Genomic DNA, 16537 nt, shown 5'->3' with positions numbered 1-16537 from the left:
TCTTCCAGAGGTCCCGAGTTCAATTCCCAGCACCCACATAGAAGCTTACAACCATCTGTAATGAGATCTGGTGCCCTCTTCTGGCCTGCAGGCAAACACGCAGACTACCACACATTAAATACACACACACATACATACATACATCTTAAAAAGAAAAGAAAAAGCAGCCAAGTGGTTGTGGCGCACGCCTTTAATCCCAGTACTTGGGAGGCAGAGGCAGGCGGATCTCTGTGAGTTCGAGGCCAGCCTGGTCTACAAAAGCTAGTTCTAGGACAGGCTCCAAAGCTACAGAGAAACCCTGTCTTGAAAAACAAACAAACAAACTGGAAAACTGATAACAATATATGCATTATGCAAAATAAATCAGATTCTTAAATTTTCTAAGACAAAAAAATGCCTTATTAGCAAAATCAAATTGAATAATAGTCTGTAAATTATAATTCTAATTAAAGTTTACATTTTTTAAAAGCTTGGAAACAAGCATATGCTCAACTCTTTAGTGCTTGCTATTGAAGGTAGTCTAACATATTTAACTTGATAAAAATGAGACACGTTGAACTTTCAAATGAAAACGAAGCAAAACCCCAAAGCTTTCTTCACTCAAAAGGAAGAAGTAAGGAAAAATAGGACACTAAGAACAGACCCCAAGGACGTGGAGCTGTCTGTGAGAGCGCAGAGAAGCGCTTCTGTGTTTGCCACACCTCATGCCACTCAAAAGATTATTTTTATTTATTTTTTTTTTGGTTTCCTGTCCTGGAACTAGCTCTGTCTCGAACTCACAGAGAACCGCCTGCCTCTGCCTCGGGTGCTGGGATTAAAGGCGTGCACCACCACCACCCAGCTCACTCAAAAGATTAATCAGAGCGACTTGTAGATGTGTGTGTGTGTGTGTGTGTGTGTGAGAGAGAGAGAGAGAGAGAGAGAGACAGAGACAGAGACAGAGACAGAGAAAGAGAGAAGAGAGAGAGAGAACCTTAACCACATTTTCCCCACACTGTCCGCTGCTACTCCCCTAAATACAAGATCTCTGATTTAAGATTCCACAAGGACCTTAGAATATGTGTACGATGGAGCACTGCATCAAGTGCTGAAATAAAGAACAGGAAAAAAGAAAAAGAGTTGCCATGGTGATAGTGTGTCTTCTTAGCAATAAAACCCTACTTAAGACACTGGGTGCTAAGGACATTGTGTATTACGTGTTTGTGTTGTCAACTCGATTCACACAGGAGGGAACCTCAACTGAAGAAAAGCTTCTAACAAAATGGTCTGTGGGCTGTTGTCTGTGGGACATTTTCTTGACTGTTAATTGATGGAGATTTCAGGCCCCTGTTGGAGGTAGGTACCATCCCTACTCAGGTGGGCCCTGCAGGTGTAAGAAAAGTAGCTAGCTGTGTGAGACACTTCACGCAGGCTAGGAAGCAGCTTCCTCTGTTGGTTTCTGCTTCAAGCTCCTGCCTTGAATTCCTACCTCGCTTCCCCCAATGATGATAAAGTTTAAGATGAAATAAAACCTTTCCTTCCCAGGTTGCTTTTAGTCATGGTGTTAATGAAAGCAATCCAAACCAAACTAGTCCAGCCTCACTGAGACCATGTTTCGATAGAGACATATAAAAAAGGGGGGCAGAGGAAAACAGAAGAGTAAATCAGATGCAAATGTTTAAACATATATCCACGTGATATGTCTCTGTATGGGCTATGTTCATGTGTGCGCATGTACCCTAGGAGGCCAAGAGAGGGCGTCAGATCCCTGGGGCTGGAATTACAGGTGGCTGTGAGCACCAGATGTGGGAGCCAGGAACCAAACTCAGGCCTCCTGCAAGAGCGGAGTGCACACTTAACCACGGAGTCACCTCTCCAGCCCCTTGCACTGAATATAATTAAAATATGACTGACCTTAAGTTGATAGCCATTTTGTTTAGTAAACAATACACAAAGTTCATTATATTATTCTATCTACTTTGTTACAACCTAGAATTTCTTACAATGAATAAAAACTAAAATACTGATAAATGGAAGCTACAAATATACAATTCTGATGTAAGAGATAGAAAACAAGGCTCTTACAGTTATTTTCTTACTTATTTTTGTGGATGGGGCTATGGATTGTACATTCAGAGATTGTTCTGAGATCTAAGCAAAACTACGAATCCCTGCTTCAGGAAAAAAGAACTAGGGCTCAGGACACAGCTCCGTTGCTAAAGTGCTTGCCTAGCATGATCCAGCACAGACTGGTAAGAGACGTGTTCTGGCCTATACAACGTACATGTTTGGAAGAGTTACTTCTCTGTCACCTCAAACTCCTTGTTTGAGGACTATGATAAAAAGTTTTTTAGTTTTTACTTGTTTTTGAGACGTGGTCTCAACTGTGAAGCCTAGTTGGCCTGAAACTCTTTGTTGACTAGGTTGACCTTGAATGAGAAATCCTCCTGTTTTTACTTCTCCATTGCTGGGATCAAAGGCATGTTGCCAGTATATTCAACTGTCAAGAGATTTTTTATTTTTAACATAATAAATAACACACAAGGTCTTAGAACAGTGTTTGGCACATATCCTTATGTTAGCTGTTACAATTATTTAGCTTCTTGACAACTCAAGAAGCATTTTTATTTTGTGCATAATAATTATTGATTTATTATTAGAAATATTGTTGAATAAAATGCTAAGGATTAAAAGAAGATAAGAACTCTCAGAGTTTCAAGGAAATCAAAATTATAAATAAACAAAGCTCCAGAATTACCAGTTTAACATATGAGACAGTAATAAATGTTACTGCAAATTCTTAAGCTTGGTTAAAAAAATATTGGGGGCCAGGCATGGTGGCGCACAGCTTTAGGTCCAGGCATGGTGATGCACACCTTTAATCCCAGCATTCAAGAGGGAGAGGTAGGCAGCTCCCTGAGGTGAAGGCCAGCCTGGTCTACAGAGACAGTTCCAAGATAGACAGGCTACACAGAGAAACCCTGTACTGAACCCTCCCAAACTCCCCACAAAACAGGAAAAAAATTATGAAGATATTTCAAAGTGTATGTCTAAATCTTAGATTAAGTCAGCTGTTATTAAATTCTCTAAGGCCAAACTCAAAACTGTACTATATGATATAGTAGCTCTAAGCTGAAAATGGCTATTTAAATTAATTCAAAATTTATTTTCCTACTTTCTGGGAAAGACAGAAATTAGACCTATTCTATGTTACAATAAAATGTGGGCTCAGGGGACTGGAGAGATGGCTCAGAAGTCACACGAGCACACCCCGCTCTGGCAGAAGACTTGAGTTTGGTTCCTAGCACCCGTGTCAAGTGGCTCATAACCACCTCTGACCCTAGCTCTAGAGGATCTGTGGCCTGTGGTCTCCTCAGGAACCTGCAGTACACAATTTAAAAGGATCTTCTTTAAAACGTAGATCTAGTTATTTTACGAAGGAAGCTGAGACCAATTATCCTCCGGAATGAACTTTATTCAGAGAGAATTCTCATGACTACAGATCTCATGACCTTAACGTCAGGAGTAATTAGGAGAGGAGCATCAGAGACAAATGGCAGGGTCTTGGAGGAGAGGGAGGCCTCCTTTCAAACACAGGGGAGTGTCAGAGAGGTTTATGGTAAAGTGGGTAAAAGCACTTGCTGCTGAGCCTGAAGACCTGAGTTCAATCTTCAAAACCCGCATGGTGGAAGGAAGAGAACTGACTCCCTAAGGTTGTGTTATGACTGTCACATAAGTACATAATGTGCACCCCCTTGCCCTGCCAGGAAATGAATTAATATATATTTTTAAAAGACATAGAAAAGAGCTTCATTAAGAAAGACAGCGTAGTAAAGTGAGCGGTGATAAATGTGGGGTGGCGATGTGGGGTTCCCCTCTGCATGCTGTGACTAGCATTGGTGAGTACAGAAACTGTCTTCAGCCTGTGATAGGACAGAATAGAGGCAGGTGGGAGAAAGAAGGCGGAGTCAGGAGATGTTGGGACCGAACAAGCCGGAACCTTGCTAGTAAACCACAGGCACGTGGCAATACTCAGATTAATAGAAATGGGTTAAATTAAGATGTAAGAGCTAGCCAGTAAGAAGCTAGAGCTAATAAGCCAAGCAGTGATTTAATTAATAAAGGTTCTGTGTGGTTATTTCAGGGCTGAGCAGACAGGAACAAGCAAGCAGCCTTCCTATAACAGGGTAGGATGGGATGGGGTGTGGGTGTGTAGGGGAGCTGAAGGAGAAAGACAGCCTTCAGACATATGCCCTGAACAATGGAGATTTCCTGACCTTTCTAGGGTTTTCAGGGATGATCAGAAGTTTTAGTATGTTTAGTCTGACAGACCTATGTGCTACAATGGTTGGGTACTGGGTGAATTTTCCTTGTAGCTTCAAGGGGGAGGGTGGGCTTACTTATCTCCTCCTCTGTTCCCCAAAACTTCATAGCAGGGGCCTGCCAGCTGCAAGGGGCCGAGGCCTGATTTCTAAGAGGGTCCGTGATCTGACAAATGTACCTTGAACAGTTCACTGTCTTTACTGATGACTTCATAAGACAACCTGTTGTGTACGCCATAAAAACAGTACTTCCTGTGGTGCTAGAGAACCTAATGTTGGTTATCCCGCCCTCCTGATGTGGATTCATTCAGATACAGAACTGCAACTCAGGACACCATCCCAGCCGAGCTCATTAGTCCTCGTGGGAGGAGACAGTAAAGGAATACACACACAGCCAGAGTGCCGGTCCTCAGCCAGGCTGAATTCCGAACCCTGCGTGTCTGCTCCCCACAGCACCAACTCCCGAGTCTGCAGCACGTGACTGCTAGGTTCTGGGACGGCAAGCCTGTGTCTGTGCTGACTCACAGCTGGCAGGGGTGTAAGGTTGGTGTCACTGAGCCCCCTTGCCTGCAGTCACGCTGAAGACTTCGTAACGCTGGCTTTTCATCGGGATGCTGGGTCTGGCTCAGACTCCATGCAGCACAAGAACTGTTTTTCCGAGTCTTCTTGTTCCTTGTCCCTACTCTGAACACTGTCAATGAGGCTCTCACTTACACATCCCTGCCAGCATTCCTGAATTCCAACTGTCTTCCCGGGTAGATTCATTCCCCGTTCTCTTCCTGACCTGACTTGGCATGAGTTTTCCACGAAAACTGTGGAATTGTTGAGGTGTGTGCAGGATCTTGGATTAAAGCAAAACAGATTTGGGAACGAGTATTTATTTGGGTTCTCTTTTCTCTTCCAGTCCCCTCTCTGTCTAGCTAAAAATGACCTTTGAACTCTGAATCCTCCCAAGTGGAATTACAGGCAAACAAAACAACACTGGCTTTGATTTTATGTATTTTGCACGTCATTAATAAAACTGGAAAGGCAGATTATTTGCTCTAGCCACAGGTCGACTACTCAGAAGCTGCATATGGTTATTTCCCCATATCATACAGAACAGAAAAAGAACACAGCCATGGTTACAAAAGTCGCTTCAGACAATAGTGATCCAGATGTACCCTGATAGCACAACTGTGCCCAATAAATTAACTAAATAGAAGTAAAATTCAGACAATACATTTGCTAAAATAATTCAAAAATTGAATTTAAAGGTAGTTAAGGTGTGATCATTTCAGGTAAAATTGTATAATAAATAATGCTACTCACCAAAGATTACCAAAAATTCCTAACATGTTTAATCATACGGGAAATTTATTCTTCATTTTTAAAAGTCAAGGTCATAATTTTACCTGTCTTAGATCAGTTTTCTAAAGGAGGAGGTGGCACGGGGATGCGGCTGAGTTCAAGCGTGGAATTCATTTGTTGAGAGTTAAATATTTTCCAACTCTATAAAAAAAATTAAAATAGTAAGAGAATATTTTCAAGAACATTTCACAAATGTTTTTAAAAGACACACTCATAAAACAGTTTATGTTTGTGTGTCTGCAGAGCTGATGGTGCACGTGTACACATGCGTGAGGCTGCATGCCCCGCACATGACCGTGAGGAAGACACTGAGTCTATGCCTTGATTGCTCCCACCTTCCCCTCTCCACACAGCACTGAGTATGGAACTCTCCAGAGGCCTGCCTGCCAACAGACCAGCATGAGATACATCGTTCCCCGTCAGCACTGAGATCACACACAGGCAGCACTGATCTCACACACATAACTGGCTTTTTACATAGAGCTCAGGTCCTTGACACCTGTGCAGTAAGCATGTTTACCAGCTTACTGTAGCTCAGCTGACCCTAAAACATCCTACAATAGCTACCATACGCGTATACCTTTAGCATATCCAAGGAAAAATATTTTGGAGACACAAAGTCTCAAATTTTAGCATCAAGTATTCCATTAATTACCTTTAAGATGTTGGGTAGGTTATTTAAATTGCTGGAGATTCACCTCAAGAGAAATCTAAAACCCTTACAGAAATATGGACTCCACCCAGCCTCACCATGCCACCCATCCCCACTCCCAAACTAAATAAATAACAAACAGAAAACGGAGTCTACAAACAGCCTTGTTAACTGGCTTATAACAAGAATAAAACTGCAATGCAATTGGAAAAGAAGAGTCTTAAAAAGATGTTAGGTGACTAGGGGATCTCTATGGAAAACAATGTACTGTGACCCTTAACCCCACGCTATTCACAAAAGTAAATTCCAGGGGTCAGCAAGATGATTCTCTGGGTTAGGGCACCTGCTGCCGAGTCTGAGGGGCACTGAGGCAAGAAACAGGGCAGAGTCGGGAACCTTACACAAAGGCTGAGGTTGGCACATCAAGAAACCGGCTGAAAGAGAGGGAGCTGGAAAAGCTCCCCAGCCAAGACTGCAGGGAAACAGCAAAGCGCGAACCAAACAAGCCTATGGGTGCTACGCAGATGGCGCACAAAGGGCACCGCCTTCCTTAGTACTGGCCTGCTGTCTTCTATTACTACACACACTAGCTGCCCAACTCCTCGTTCTAACACGGGAACCCAGGGAGCTCTGCCAACAACTGCATCACAGGTGACGGCAGTAAATACAGCAGAGTGATGACCGACTTCAGAAAACCTGCCCGCCATCAAGCAATGAAGCGGACTCTGGGGTTAATCACAAGTATAAAGCAAACCGGGAAGTGTGTACTCAAGAGAAGCCGCCGTGGAGATGGCTGAATGAATCGGGCACTTGCCACGCGAGCCCAAGGACTAGAGTTCAGAGTCAGGACCTCCACACTCAAGCAGAGCAGACAGCAGTGTGCTTATAATTTCAACACTCCTACAGAAAGACGGGCAGTAGGAACCAGAATTCAGAGTCAGGACCTCCACTCCAGCAGAGTAGACAGTACCGTGTTTATAATTTCAACACTCCTACAAAAAGATGGGCGGTAGGGACAGGAAAATCATAGGAAGCTGAAGGGCCTGAAGTAGAAACTGAACAAGAGACCCTGCTTTGAACAATGTGGAAGGTGAGGACCAGCAGTCTCACAAATCATACATTCTGTGCACACACATACTACAGCCATATCCCCACACACGGGGCCAGGGTTAAGAACAGAGAGCTTTGTAGAGTTTTAATCTGCCCTATCCCCACGCTCCACAACAGCTCTGACAGCAATCAGTGAAAACCGTAGGGACAGCAGCTGGAGGACGGGCAGGTTAAAGTGCCTTCAAGGCTTCACTCCCAGAGAAATGTAATTTCCTGGAAGATCCCACCCACAAAGCTCTATCACTGCTTGGCACCAAACAAAAGTCATTCCCTAGAGGTAATTGTTGAAAACAAGGGACATTTTCTTTTCTCAAAAACATCGAAGTTTCTTGAGGTAACAGGACAACAAATGGAACAAATATTTGGGCAACAAAAAGATGAAAAATCTGTAGATTTGATTGCATCTTAACCTCCAAAAATTCCCATCCTTACCTAGTTAACAGACCCAATTCAAAACAAGCTTTCCTAAGGTAAAATTATGTAAGCTAGCTGACATTTTCCTCTTTGTGTTTCCCTTCCATTCGTACTGTAGGGTGATACAGGTATAAAATTTCCCACCGTATCTGAGTGTACAGTCTGGGGCTGTTAACATGCATCCCTACGGTTGTACGATCACTGAGTGACACTCCTCTGTTGCCTCTGCCCCAGTCATCCTATTGTGGTCTTGGTCTTGAGCACTCTCAGCGCCTCCTACAAGTAGTGTCAGGATTCTGTGACTAGCTAATGTCTCCTAGTATAACATCTCCAAACTCCATACCTGTTCAAGAACACTTTAGACTGTCCTTCCTTGTTAAGGCTAGACAATATTTCAGGGTACGCATAGGGCATTTTATGTTCTGCTAGTCAATTCATCTGTTAATGGGCCTTGGACCGCTTCCAAGTTTTAGGTATTGTGAATTATGTTGAAATGAACATGGGTATACATACATTTCTTCAAGACCCTGACCGTAAGTCTTCTCAAACGATCTCAAAAAGAGAAAGGAGGAAACCTAATAGAGGAGACTGAGTGTACTTGAGGCTGAGACAGGAAGATGCCCAGTCTAAAAAAGTCAGCCTGGGGTACATCATGCGGCCATTTCAAAAAAACAAATCAAACAAAAAGAATCGAGGGGGTGAAACAGGAGCAGGCATCTCCGCACCAACACATTTCTCCCTTTCTAACAACGATTACTATCAACTCTTAAATAAATAGTATAAGAAAATTTTAATGTACATTTTCTAACTTTAAATATAATTAAATGTATATGAAGCATTTATTTAAAATCCATAACAAATTAAGAAAATAGCTAATCAAATCTGAAAATCCTCTTACAGTATCTTTTAATGAATTTCTTTCCTATACTGAGGTCTTAGATTTATTATTTTTCTTTTTTAAGTGTATAAGCATTTTGTCCTTGTCTGTGTGCAGTACCAGCAGAGGCCAGAAGAAAGCAGCAGGGTCCCTTTGGAACTAGAGTTACAGACAGCTGTGAGCTGCCACGTGGGTGCTGGGAACTGAACCTGGGTCCTTTGGTTGTCGTAGAGCATTTTCTTTTAAAGATTTGTTTATTTATTATTATGTATACAGCGTTCTGCCTACAGACCAGAAGAGCGCACCAGATCTCATTACAGATGATTGTGAGCCACCATGTGGTTGCTGGGAATTGAACTCAGGACCTCTGGAAGAACAGCCAGTGCTCTTAACCTCTGAGCCATCTCTCCATTGTAGGGCATTTTTTAAGTTATTGATTGATGTGGGAGGGCCTGGCCCACTGTGGGTGGTCCTGGGTTTTATACGCAGGCTAAGTAAGCCGCGTGAAGTAAGCCTATGAATAGCACTGCTCCATGCCTCTGCATCAGCTCCTGCCTCCAGGTTCCTGTCCTGCCTGAGTTCCTGTCCTGCCATCTTCAGTGATGAACAGTGATGTGGATGTGTGAGCCAAACAAACCCTTTCCTCCGCAAGCTGCTTTGTTACGGTGTCTCGTCACAGCAACAGTAACCCTAAGACAGCCAGTATCGTACATGCTATAAAGTGTCAGCTAGTAAGAAATACACCCTACCGTAATGTACAAATCTTTAAGGAGAAAATTTAGGCTGGGTATATATAAAACCTTAGAAGCTAGAGAAATGGCTCACGGGTTGAGAGCACTGGCTGCTCTTCCAGAGGTCCTGAGTTCAATTCCCAGCAACCACATGATGGCTCACAACCATCTGTAATAAGATCTGGCGCCATCTTCTGGCCTGCAGCATACAGAATACTGTATACATAATAAATAAATCTAGAAAAAACTAGCCAACATACTGGGGCTATTTCAGACATTTTACACAATTTACCTTTATACAGTAATCCTATGTAACTGTTACCATCCCAATTTTACAGATGAGAAAACAGGCCCTGAGAGATTAAATCATTTCCCGAGGTCAAATACCCAGTAAGTAGTGAGATCAACTCTCTATCAACCTAGAATCTAAGAACTGGTTTTCCTCCCTAGACAGGGTCTTGCAATACCTAGATGAGGCTGGCCTCAAACCTGCGTGCCTGCTCTAACAGTGGGCAAGGCTACCAAACTGAAGACCTCACCCTAGACACCACACACACCGACTATGCTAAGAACATCGTGTTTATTTAAGGACCTGGTCAGCAAGGTCCTTAAGTAGAAGTCACATTACACTACATATTAGAACTGTATAACTTAGAGTTCTCTATATTAATGATACTCTTGGGGGTATACCAAAATACACCCTTCGAATGAACGGCTCAGCTAGCCCTTACCACTTGGAAAGAAGCAGTTCTGGCTAATAGAACTGCCAGCTTGACTGGACTTGGAATCACCATACAAATACCCCTGTGCATGTGTCTGAGGGCAATTCCCAGAAAGGGTTAGCTGAAGCAGAAAGACACTGATTTGGAAGGTGTCAAGTCATGAGTTAGGGTCCAGGACTGAGCGAAAGAGGGGAAATGAACTGACCACCGTTCGTCTCTCTTTACTCCTGAGAACAGTGTGAGCAGCTGCCCGACATTCCGGCCAGTACGATGGCAGGCATTTTGTCCCAATAAAGAAAGAGTAAGACAGAACTATCTGACAGGCGTGCTTAAATCCTGAAATAACATAAAGCACATCAGTATGCTGCTTCGTCATATCCCCCAGTAACCCAGAAGGCTGCCAGTTTTAAATGAGCCCAAGGCAGGAGCAGGCAGCAAACCAAGGTGGCAGTGCAACTGTGTCATCGTCACCCTTAGACCCCGCCAACGGTGTTCAAAGTGTCTACAACAGAAGACAAGTAGTGATAAAGCTACCGGCCTGCCCTGTAGACGTCACAACACCGGACTAATAGCAAGGGTTCTCAGCCTTGGCACAACTTGCGTTTGGTCATTCCTGACGTGAGAGACTGTTCTGTTCGTGCATGATAGAGCATCTCAGGCCACAAGCCGCCGCTCACATTTTCTGTGAGTCTGACATCTCCAAATACCATTAAATATCTCCAAATATCCCCTCAGAGCAAAACTGCCCTGGTGGAGAACGACCCCTTTAAGAGAAAGAACTATGGCTCCTTCTGACGATGCTCGTTCTCCTTTCTAGAAACAGCTCCTTGCCTAGCTTTCGTACCCTGGAAGAAAGTATTCATAGTGACCATAGAACCTACCCCATCTTCAAGAACACAAGTCCCAGGCTGAAGTGCTGGCAGCGTCCCATCAATAACGGAAGTGACAGACACGCTTAGCTCTTTTCCCTCCTCACTGTGCAAGAGAGGACCTCCACTTCTCTTCTTCTAGTTAGACATGACTGAATGACTTTTTTTAATTTTTAGAGACAGGCTTTCTCTGTGTAGTTTTGGAGATTGTCTTGGATTCACTCTGTAGATCAGGCTGGCCTCGAACTCACAGAGATTCATCTGCTGGGATTAAAGGCGTGTGCCACCACCACCAGGCTTAATGACCTCTTTGAATCAAGAAGTAAAAACAACTTACACAAACCATCTCACAACAGAAAGCAGTGTCTAGCATACCCGCTCCTTCCCGCAGCATCCCTGATAGAGTCCGAGGGATGCTCTGCCGACCACCACGTGAAGACAGCTTGCTGTATTCACCCAAATTTGTAAGGTCACAGAGGTTTTACAAGGCAATAAATACACCTTTTTCTTTAAAGGACAAACAGAGCCCAGCTATTATCTGAAGATTGGCTGTAACTACTGTGGCCACATTACTGCTAACTTTGACTGGAGCAGTTAGACAATGAGACTGCAGCAGGCCACAAAAGCCAAGTAAGAGGCAAGAAATGGTTCTAGATCTAGGGCTTTTACTCCTACAAAATGTCACCTCCACCTTATTCTGTGGCCTTGTAAAATTCCCTACAACACAAAGAAAAGAAAAAAAATTGATTTTTGGTTTCCATGTGGTTTCATATAATAAGCTGGCATTTCTACAACAAAGAAGCATCCCACTAGGAGACGGAAAGGGAATACCTCAGTAGGCTCAGCTTTATATGACGTCCAAGATATAAAAAGACCTAAAAGAGAGGGGACCAGATATGGATATAATGGCTTGGCTAAGTGGTGTTTTGAATTAGTGCTTGCTCACTAGACTTAGAACAAATGGCCCTGTTAGCAGGGATTGAGACATAAACACTGAGATCCAACCCTTCTTTCCTTCTTTCCTTCCCTCCATCTCTCCCTCCCTCCCTTCCTTCCCTCTTCCCTCTTTCTGGAAACAGGTCTTGTTAGGCAAGGCAGGCTGGCACTGAACTTGTAATCAATCCTCCGGCCTGAGTGCAGGAATGACAGGCACGCACCCCACACACAGCCTAAGAGGACTGACTGCAGGAACGACAGGCACACACCCCACACGCAGCCTAAGCGGAGCGGATCGAGTGCAGGAACGACAGGCATGCACCCCACACACAGCCTAAGCGGAGCGGATCGAGTGCAGGAACGACAGGCACACACCCCACACTCAGCACTCCATCACCCATACTGATCTGCACGTCCATGAGAACCCAGGCTGTCTCACTTCTCCAAGCATTACTGTCTTCAGCTACTCTCCTCTTGGCGATACCCCGAACTATGTGCTAACTAACTGTCCAGCTCTTAACTCTCACACGCTTTTCCCTCCGTCGACGCAGCCTTCCCCTCCCACCCCAACAGGCTGTCAACCTAGGCCAGGGATGCAAACAGAATTCATAACCCTTCAAAAAGAACAAAGTCTTTTATTGTCTATAACTAGGACTTACACTCTCACTAGATCACGAATGTACATGGGGGCACAAAGACTTCTGTGATCTGGATACTAACAGAAATTACAGCTATTTCGTTGTCAAGTTAATAGTTATTAGAGACATTAAAATATCATTGTTTATATTCATTACTGTTTATGGTATATTTGTGGCCCACCCTGGATAAGAATATCTCTTATCTCATTTACCTATGTATTTAGATAAACATCACCCCAGGTGCTATTTGAGGGTACTATGGATGACAGTCAACTATCTGCAGACTGACAGACACAGATTCCCTTTACTGGGGTGGGGGGTCACACAATCTGCCAAAGGCCCAAACAGAACAGTGTAACCCTTCCAAGCAGGAGGGCTCCTCCTGCCCACGCACGCCTTCCCCAGGACATCCTCTGCCCTTGCTGGGGTAGGCTAACTACATCACCTCTGGCTTCCAAGCATCTGGACACGGAAAGGAGCTACACCACTAACTCTATTGTGCTGCTTACCAACTACCTTGCAGTTTTGAGACGGGTTAACTCGTCATATGAGCCTTCTAACCAATCTCATATGATATGCAAGCATCCTTTCTTGGCGGTTGTTCTGGATAACACTGACAAACACACCTCAGAGATGAACTATGTGCTGAAGCCATCTCTTGAGTCTCCTGGAACGAGGATACTTATACCAGGTGGTGCATCAGAACATTCTTCAGGAAAGGGGCATCTAAGACCAGCTGACGCGGGTCTCAAATCAGAGGACAAACGTTGGTGGCACATAAAATACATGAGAGTGACTCTCAGGACCCCTTCCTCTTGGGTTTGGGAACAGCCTTTTTCTTCTGCCTTAGAACATGGAAAAGCTCTTTGCACTCCATTTACTAACATCCCTCCAAAAGGTCTCCTCCTCCTCTCCCTCTTACACCTTGTAAAAACTGATGTGGTAGACAAAGGCATAGTGATAGCCATTCCCAACAGATCTTAAAACTCAGTAACCTTCTTGTCAGAAACTCATCCTGTCAGGTGATGGTGGCGCACGCCTTTAACCCCAGCACTTGGGAGGCAGAGGCAGGTGGATCTCTGTGAGTTTGAGGCCAACCTGGTCTACAGAGTGAATTCCAGGACAGGCTCTAAAGCTACAGAGAAACTGTGTTTCAAAAAACAAAGCAAAACACAAAAACAAAAAAGTTTACAAATCCTACGATTAAACCCAGCTTCTCTGGAGCAGAGCACATTATCTGTAGGATTCACATCTCTAGATTAAACCCCAGCTTCTCTGGAGCAGAGCACGTTATCTGTAGGATTCTCATCTCTAGATTAAACCCCAGCTTCTCTGGAGCAGAGCACATTATCTGTAGGATTCACATCTCTAGATTAAACCCCAGCTTCTCTGGAGCAGAGCACATTATCTGTAGGATTCACATCTCTAGATTAAACCCCAGCTTCTCTGGAGCAGAGCACGTTATCTGTAGGATTCTCATCTCTAGATTAAACCCCAGCTTCTCTGGAGCAGAGCACATTATCTGTAGGATTCACATCTCTAGATTAAACCCCAGCTTCTCTGGAGCAGAGCACGTTATCTGTAGGATTCTCATCTCTAGATTAAACCCCAGCTTCTCTGGAGCAGAGCACATTATCTGTAGGATTTGCATCTCTAGATTAAACCCAGCTTCTCTGGAGCAGAGCACATTATCTGTAGGATTTGCATCTCTAGATTAAACCCCAGCTTCTCTGGAGCAGAGCACATTATCTGTAGGATTCTCATCTCTAGATTAAACCCCAGCTTCTCTGGAGCAGAGCACATTATCTGTAGGATTTGCATCTCTAGATTAAACCCCAGCTTCTCTGGAGCAGAGCACATTATCTGTAGGATTCTCATCTCTAGATTAAACCCAGCTTCTCTGGAGCAGAGCACGTTCTCTGTAGGATTCGCATCTCTAGCTCTTCAGCTCATAGCGAATGAACGGCTCAATGGCAGGCAGTGACCGACACAGCAGAGGAGAAGCAGCAAGTGTGAAAAGGATTACTAGTTTACAGACGGCACAGAGCCCTGTCCCCAAGCCCACAGATCGAGTCTACACACGCTGGGCAATGGCCATTTTCCAGCTTTATTTGCAATTATGTGCAACAAAAAACCGAGTTTCACTTGCTATAAATCAAACAACTCCTGCATAGGGTTTCTGAAGATGTTTCCTAAAAGATGAATGTGCCCACTTTTCTTTCTTCTGCCTTGAACTAGCCAGCTGCTGTCACTGGGGGACCTTGAGAATGGAAAACACAAACTAAGGAGGACAAAGGAGAAATGAGGAGCCTGGGCCCCTGACAGCTCTGAGGTGCGTCAGCCCTACACTATTTATTTCTGATTCTTAAGAATTTAAATAAAGAAGTGATTTTTTTTTTTCAAGACAGGGTTTCTCTGTGTAGCTGTGGCTGTAGACCAGGCTGTCCTCGAACTCAGAGATTCACTGGCCTCTGCCTCCCGAGTCCTGGGATTAAAGGTGTGCGCCACCACACCTGGCTAGGCAGAGGTTATTTATCTGTTTTTAGCAATCAAAATACAATTCCCAACTGTAAGGAAGAAAGTGACTTTAGCAACAAACTTGTGGTTCTCCAGCCACTTTAGAGGTCCCTCAAGGTAATGCAGACAAGGAGGCAGATATCTCTGCTGTGTGGAGGGGGCAAGCGAGGAGGGAGCAAGACTGACTGAAGAGCCTTGGCTCACTAGGGGCACAGCACAGCCACAACTCAGCTGCATGGGGAAGGCGTCCAGGACACTGACAACCACTATGCTACAGCACTGCAGTCTCTTGTCAACACCACAGGCTATAGTGCAGAAAAGTAACAAAACTGTTACCAGAAAAACAAACTGCAAGAAAATCAGAATTAGGAAATAAAACATTTTATTGAAAAGAAGATGTTCAAAAGTTGTACTAATTCTTCTTGAAAAGGAGAGAAATTGACTCAGATTTATAGCAGAAATTAAGGCTGATTCTCATTATCCCATTTCTATAATTCATAAAAATCTTGAGCAAATCCTTCATGCTTTCCACTCTGTCTTTTGCACGTGCATCTTTTTATTTATTTATTTGTTTGTTTGTTTGTTTATTTATTTATTTATTATGTATGCAGTGTTAGTTTCCACATCTGCCTACAGGCCAGAAGAGGGCACCAGATCTCATTATAGATAGCTGTGAGCCACCATGTGGTTGCTGGGAATTGAACTCAGGACCTCTGGAAGAACAGTCAGTGTTCTTAACCTCTGAGCCATCTCTCCAGCCCCCTTGCACGTGCATCTTAAGCCATTTCTACAACGATCTATTTGTGTGTGGCATGTGCATGGCCACACACGTCACCGTGTATCTGCTTCTCTCTGTCCATGCTGATGTGGGTGTTGGGGACTGGGCTCAGATCAACAGGCTTGGAGGTGAAAGCCTTTACCACTGAGCCATTGTGCCTGCCCAACGACTTTAAATTCTTATTTGATGTCTTAGCAAAGCTCGAGGGTGATGTCACTTACGGATTTGTCTTTTGTTCACACTGTTCGCATAGTGAACATGTTACTGCTCTACTACCAAACTACATCCCTAGCCTCTGGAATGGAAAATAACCTGGCCACTCTGAGGCTTACTCCACAGACCCACACAAAAGATTACATCATACAACATTATAAGATACAAAGACCAGCTGTACTGGAGATATATATACACATACACATAATATAATAATGTATGTATATATATATATCTCCAAGGGAATGGAAATCTGTATTGAGAGACACTGGTTTCCCGTGTACTATTCACAAAAGCCAAAAAAATAAAATCAGCCTAATTTCTACCAACTGCTGAATGAACAAAGAAAATGGGTCAAATACATAATAGAGTATTGAGTTAAAGGATGAAATTTTGACAACATGGATAGACCTACTGTACGTTATGTTA

General features: G+C 43.8%; 1 protein-coding gene across 4 annotated transcripts in view; it reads right to left on the bottom strand.

Annotated features, from left to right (window-relative positions):
- The window catches only part of Hycc2 (hyccin PI4KA lipid kinase complex subunit 2), a 48275-nt gene that overhangs the window by 26027 nt on the left and 5711 nt on the right, over positions 1-16537 (bottom strand). For 3 of the 4 annotated variants that reach the window (XM_075956326.1, XM_075956327.1, XM_075956324.1), the window contains exon 2: positions 5696-5792. The gene's annotated coding sequence lies outside the window, so the exon portion shown is untranslated. The remainder of the gene's footprint in view (positions 1-5695; positions 5793-16537) is intronic. The other variant, XM_075956325.1, reaches the window with a different exon arrangement.

The sequence above is a fragment of the Microtus pennsylvanicus genome, chromosome 22 (assembly GCF_037038515.1).
Source record: "Microtus pennsylvanicus isolate mMicPen1 chromosome 22, mMicPen1.hap1, whole genome shotgun sequence".
Classification (NCBI taxonomy): domain Eukaryota; kingdom Metazoa; phylum Chordata; class Mammalia; order Rodentia; family Cricetidae; genus Microtus; species Microtus pennsylvanicus.
Note: the sequence above shows the minus strand (reverse complement) of the source record. Positions and strands in the feature narration are given on the sequence as shown.